This window comes from Symphalangus syndactylus, chromosome 9 (genome assembly GCF_028878055.3).
Source record: "Symphalangus syndactylus isolate Jambi chromosome 9, NHGRI_mSymSyn1-v2.1_pri, whole genome shotgun sequence".
Classification (NCBI taxonomy): Eukaryota; Metazoa; Chordata; class Mammalia; order Primates; family Hylobatidae; genus Symphalangus; species Symphalangus syndactylus.
In genome coordinates this window covers 37,352,593-37,359,670 of record NC_072431.2, presented here as the reverse complement: position 1 = coordinate 37,359,670, position 7,078 = coordinate 37,352,593, and positions in this window count along the sequence as shown.

The following is a 7,078-nucleotide window of genomic DNA, read 5'->3' as shown; positions in this document are numbered from 1 at the left end:
CTATATCTTTAAAATATAGGGATAGATTTAATGCTAAATTATATGTTATTTCAGCAATAAGTTATATTCATCCATGAATACATAAACTAATAGAAAATAAAAAGTTCATCCATCTCATTAAGGTACTTCTTTCCAATAAAATTATAACTTTATCTTTGAAAAGTATTTATCAACCCTTGTAATATACCCAGGTTGTTTTGATCAATTGTGTAGTAATAATAATTGTAATGACAACTGAATCCAGAATAAATTTTAGAAAATTATGGTCGTAATAATTTCTAAATTACATTTTGATTTATATGCAGATTTTCATTCCAGAGAAGCATGGCAAGGTGATCAGAAAAATAATTTCAAGCATAATAATATAAGACATTAGGTAAAACTTCCGTAGAGGGAATTGAAAACGGGCTTTAAATTCAGGAAGTAAAAAGGATGATGTAAAATTTTCAACTATTAGAGACGATCTCATGCATGTATTTTAAAAGGATAATGGTAGGTATCAAATTGCTGTGATAGATTTCATTGGATACATTAAAAGAATAATGAAACAGCTTTTATTTTATCAATAATGATATCCTTTCATGCAATTATTTAAATATAGGATTAAAAAGTTTATTTATCAATCTAAAAATATACACAAGAATACCTAATTTAAAAATATAAGGTTACATGAAAGAAAACAAAAGACATTTTTTTAAGACTACCTAAATACATTCTGCCATGCTGAGAGACTGCAAAATCATTGCTTCCAATATTAGGGATCATCCACCTCCAGCCAGTAAAGAGAAGTTTCTCTGGAGACAACTGTATGTTAAGCTCCATCCCTGTCTCTAGTGGGGCTTTCTCCTACCTCAAGCAAAGTGAGAGTGGCTTCAACGAAAAACCTCTGAGAGTTGAATATGGGATCCAGGACCTAATGGCTGAATTCCTTGAGACAATGTCTAAAAGTATAAAGCTACATCTGGAGCTGCCATCGTGGCAACTGAACCTAGTGAGAAGTCTGAGTTGAGGGTGAGCCACACTTCCAATGAGCAGTGAGTTTTCTGGGTGATGTGAACCTTGGGTTTAACCCTTTCCCACCACAGAGATAGATGGAAAAGGCCAGGATTTTGATGTTGTCATTGTTCATTCTTATATCCTCAACACTTGGACCACGACTTTGCATAAAGTGGTTGCTCAATACATATAATGAGGAAATTAATGAAATCTTAACCCTTTTCAAGCACCAGTGTACATGTTCAGCACACTCTTTGAGGGCTAGTTCAACCTACAAATCTTCTCAGGCTGCTCTTATTTGACATTTCTGGGTCTCTGTGGGTGAAGTTTTCTCTGTGCAGGAATCATGGAGCTCTGATCTTCATCCATGGCCTCTTGACCAACAGTACCTCTGGCTTAGAGGCTGTCAAAATCCTATGCTGACCCTGTCTACTGGAATTCTGGTATGGCTTGGGACCAAGCTCCCACCCTTAGGTGCTGTTCAGCTCTGGAGAGCGAGAGGTACTTGGTTTGAAATTAGAAGGGAGGGAAGCACCTCCCTACACCATCACATTTTTTTTTCTACAAATATTTGGATAACATAATGATTATGTTGATTTTACTACTTTTTAAAGAGACAGATGGAACTAAATTGTTTAAGGATAATAAATAAAAACATAGCGTATAGCTGGTGGAGGTATGTGGTTAAAAAAAATCTATAGTTGGAAAAAAAACATAGCTTGAGAAAAGAAAATGAGGGGAGCAAAAGTAGGTTCAGATATGTTAATAGTCTAACTAAAAAACACATACAAAGTATAGAAAGTTTCCGATAAACACCTCAGCATTTTGTTTCTTGCCTTTCTTTCTTTAATGTGTATCCACGAGTTCATTCAGTGCACATGTATTGTGATCCCATGGAGTGGGAGGAGTAGGGAGCTTTTGTTATGAGTGTAACTGGAGAGTCAGACAGCTACAGCACAACCCTTGCCTCTGCTGCCGGCTGCTACATTACTTTGAGCAAGTTGCTTCAATTCTCTAGGCCTCAATTTTCCCATCTGTAAAATCAACATAAAAATAGTATCTGCATGATGGGGCTATTGTGGAATTATACTATACTATATACTATTGTGTACAATAGTATAATACTATAGTAGTATAGTAATACTATTAAACAATTATACAAGTATTATATAATACTTGTACTCAGAGTAGTGATGATTCATACTGATAGTTTAATTATTATGTTAATTGGGTACACACTTCTTTTACTGTGATCGGTAACTATATACCAACTTAAAGGTTCATATTTAGAGACTTAGAAATCTTGGGTGGCCTTCACAGCATGGTGGTTTCTTAAAAGTACAGCATTAATATTTTCCAAGAGATATTTTTTATTATAAACCTGATATGCTAATTCATGTTTAGGTTTTTTTTTTTTTTTTTTGAGATGGGGTCTTGCTCTGTTGCACGGGCTGGAGTGCAGTGGCACAGTCTCAGCTCACTGCAAGCTCCCCCTCCCGGGTTCACGCCATTCTCCTGCCTCAGCCTCCCGAGTTAGCTGGGACTATAGGCACCTGCCACCACTCCCAGCTAATTTTTTGTATTTTTAGTAGAGACAGGGTTTCACCATGTTAGCCAGGATGGTCTTGATCAATGTTTAGGTTTTAAAATATGACTTAGATTGAATATGTTTGAGATTTAAAAATACACATTATACTTCTTATGCAAAGTATTTAGTGGTTAAATCCAGAGGTTTGGGCCAAAAGGGCACTGCTTTAGTACATCCTAATTGGATAAAATAATAGAAAGCAATATGGCTTTATGATAAATATTATTAATGCTTACATTTGATTTTTTAATTTAATGAAGTAATTAAATATTATAGATTTTAATAAAGAATGGCTAATTTTGTCCAAGAAAGATCATCTTATTTTATTTACTTCCTTTTCTTAGACATAACCTTTTAGAACTTTAGTATGTTACTCAAAGCTATAAGAACAATGCATTGTGAAACTGAGACTTTTTCTGGAATAATGAATAGCCCTTCTGGTAGCTAGTCATGTAGCAGTGGTGGAAATCCTATCATTGGAGAAGTTTTAGGGCCCCAGGATATTATGTTCTGAGAGTTGATGGGTGTTGGGTAAAGGGAAAGCTGGGGAGGAAGGAAGATGTTAAAAAAAATCTGCCACAAAAGTGAGGCATCTATATCACAGATTCAGAGATCAAACATCTGAATTGTCTGTCCAACTTTTCAGCTGGTTTTCTATGTCAAATCACTAGCTCCTCCTGTCTCTCAGTAAACACAGCTTCTGTACCCTCACTATACCCTTCTTGCGGCTTGCGGCTATTTGTCATTTTAGAGCCATTTCTCGACAAGACAGCCAATGCTGATGAATCTGCCTAAGTTTTCCTGGAAAATGCAAAAGAGTTATATGCTTTATGTATTAAGACTCAGAAACCTAACAGGTGCCTTACAATAGCAAGAAAGAGGCTTGGAGAGAAATGTAAAGGTGGCATTGCCATGACACATGGATATTGGACTGTTTGGTTGAATTTTATGTTCTACCTGCTTTTTCAAAGCATTGCTATCCCAAACCCCTAATGTTTCATTTGTTGGGAAGATATCCAGAAGTTTTCATTTCATAATAGGGAAAAGTTTTTTTTCTCTGCCTATTTTCATGACAAATTTACTAAGCCCCTTCATCAGTCTTTACTGAGTTTTCTGGTGGCAATTTTCATTGTCTAAGAAATAGGCAGCCTTTGGAAGCTGCTTCTTGCAGCTGATTCTGCACTTCCTCGTGTAGTTTCACAGGATCTCCTTTCTAAGAGGTCCTAAGGCTTTGCATCCAGGGGCAAATCAGCTCAACTCAGCCCAACACAATGACACCCATCACGAAAAGGGCCAATCAAAGCACTGATCAATACTCATCAAACTGGAAATTGAGTATGCTTTTTTAAAAAAATAAAGCATTTAGTTAACCCACCCCTCTCTCTTCCCTATTATACCACAGACACAATGCACATGAGTGCATGCAGACACACACACACACACACACATGCACACACACACACAAACACACACACAATATATTTCTGCTTTTTTTTACGACAGTTTAAAAGAAATGCTGTGTCAGTGTTTTGATGCATCCAGGGACTGAATGTAAACAACATGGTACAACTCTGAAAACTGCCATCATAAAATATTTTAAGAGCCAGAATAGAGTAAAATAAAATAAAAATGTCTTTTTATGTGATATCTCAGAGTAATTCAGGATTTATGGTACCTTAACCTTTAGAATCCAAAATATTAAGCTATGTTTCTTAGAGATAATAACTCGGTTGTCCCTCACTTATGTGTCTTAGATAAAAGCCTACTGCCACAGAATCCATGAATGCTCAAATACCCTTGCGGGCCTTTAGTAGTAAATCTTATGGAATAGCTTATGGCCAATGTAATGGCCCACAGTAGCCTGCGAATATCATGAATTCTAATAATACTTACATCAGTAGAAACATGAAGTAATGTCTCCATTGTAATTAAATGATGTATTTAGAGCAGTGGACTAAATGGCCCCCTAGTGTGTTGGTGATATATTCTAATAGTCTTCTCTTTACAGCCCCACACGGTAATATTCATGCTTTATTCTGGAGGGCTTTGCTTCTGACTGAACATTTGAATTGCAACATTAAGTGGTAAAGTGGATTACAGTGAGGCCCCATGAATATGGATCCTGATCAAGAAACTAAGTGCTTAAAAAAATAAAATGTTACTATTTAAATAGAGTGATTACAAAAACATTTTTATATGGAGGAATGTTGGGAGTCTTTGCTGCACTTCTTATTCTATGTTCCCGAAGCAGAACATATTTGCCACAATTAAAAATTTAGTAGGGTGAAACATCAGACCTTAAATCACAGTAATTTCTCCTGCCCTTATTGAGTTTAATTTGGGCTGTTTGAGGTACAAATTAGTTGTGATAATAATTACATTATTCCATTTTTAAAACATGTTCGTTCCAAAGATTATGGCCAACAATAGAGTATAAACGTAGAAAGAGGATAGCCGTTGCCAGGGCCGAAATGAAATTATCCTGCAGTTCATTCGTTAAAAGTGTCATATTTTGAATTTTCATTCTTTATTTTTCCCTTGAATCAGTCACTAAAGCAGTAGCTTGAGGCATTAGGAGCCTATGGCAAAGCTGAGGGCACTTCAGTCTACTCAATCTAGTGGGTAAGGATAAGTCAAAGAAGGATGTGTTGTATTCAGTAATCAGATTAGACAGTGTGCCTATGTATAATGTAAAATTATAATTAAAAAGTCTATATATTCATTTGATAAGATTTATAGTGTTGTGAGATGTTTTCTAGTATTTATTGAATATTACATTTCTAGGTGTTTTAAACACATTTTCTAAGGACAAGGAAAATTTTCCACTACTGTTAGTAATTCTTACTGTACATTTGTTCAATAAATGTGGATGTCTAATGATGAAGTAGTAAGTACATGTAAGTACTTCATCGAGTTAACATTGACATGTAGTTTGCATGCTGTATGTGTGTGTGTGTGTTCGTGTGTGGTATGTATGTGAGCGCACATTTTGTCTACTGAACGTACTGTGGCTTTAAATTCTGAGCACTTGCAAAAGCATCACGCATGTCACTAAAATTATGTACATAATGACATTTGTTGCTCAGTTGTTTTACATTTAAAGGTGATTTGGCATGTCTTATTTTCTAAATTTGCCTTTGCTGTGTATTAGAAATTGGCACCTGTTTCACAAATCCAGAAGCTTAAAAAATATGCCCTTGCTTTCATCACAAAACTTTGCTCTTGTAGGAATAACTGGTGGTTTGGGGTAAGTTTACGTGGGCTTTCTTTTTTTTTATTATTGCTTTAAAAATACAACATTTTTGTTATGCTCTCAAAATTTTGCAAAAATCAAGAGCTGCCCATTTAGGTCGTGGTAAAAAACCAACAAAAGGACACAACGCTTACTGCTCTAGAAGAAAAGAAAATCAAATGCACAGGAACATGGAGACACTGGTCAAATATAGCACTCTAGCTAAATGAAGAGCTCTTTATTTGGCCAGTTTAGACGCGGCTTTGGTTGGCAAGCTAATTCTTTGAGTACCACCCTTGAAAATCATGCTAATGAGGCTCTTCACTTCATCAAGTAGGATTGTGGACCTTTTTGTCTGCATCATTAAGGCCCCAAATTGCCCCATTAGCAAGGCCTCAAATTGCCCCTCAGGGTCAATATTTAATGCAGGTGAGCTTAGGTTAACTACCTTCTGAACCCTCTGGACAACAAACAACGTGGAGTACCTGTTACAGGGAAATTCATTTTCTTCCTAAGTTTCCTTTGTAAAACATAATTTGGAATTATGTTTAAATTCATTTGGGGAAAAAAGACACGTTAGGTTTATGTTATGTTGCTCATTCCACAAGAGCAAATTTTGAAATGGAAGACAGAAATTCTTCCATCGGACACTCTATCAATGGCTCATAGGCTTTGATTTCTCCGTCTGTAAAATGGGGATAATTATGCTTTCTCTCAGATACCCTCTGAGGGTGTTTCTGCCTTTAAACAAAGAATGAAGAATCCACAGAAAATAGTAAGAGTGATAGCAACATTTAGCAAGTTCTTACAGATTTTTTTTCCTCCAAGATTTTAGCAATTTAATGGCCATTCTTATTAATTACTGAGTTAAAAATTTATGAAAAGTTAGAATTATAAGTAGTAATTCAAATGTGTGCAAACTTAAAATTCAGAATAGGATTCTGTGCTACTAACATTGTGATAATACATAGGGCCAGAATGTCAAACACATTTAAACACATAAATATAAAAATTTTCTTACTCATTAAAATTTGAAGTGAGAGAAAGGCAAAATGATTCTTCCTGTGTCTCTATTGTCCATTTGACTTCCTGAAAACTGGTTAATACTCAATTGCTGCTAGTTATCTCTAGAGACTCCCAGTGTTTTGGGGGGAATAGCAATTATCTTCCTGAGCATGCTCAGCAGAACCCACTGGTGATGTCAGGACATGAAACCTTTCATACGTAGCAACTGAAAGATGAGAGCCATGGTTACAGTTTCC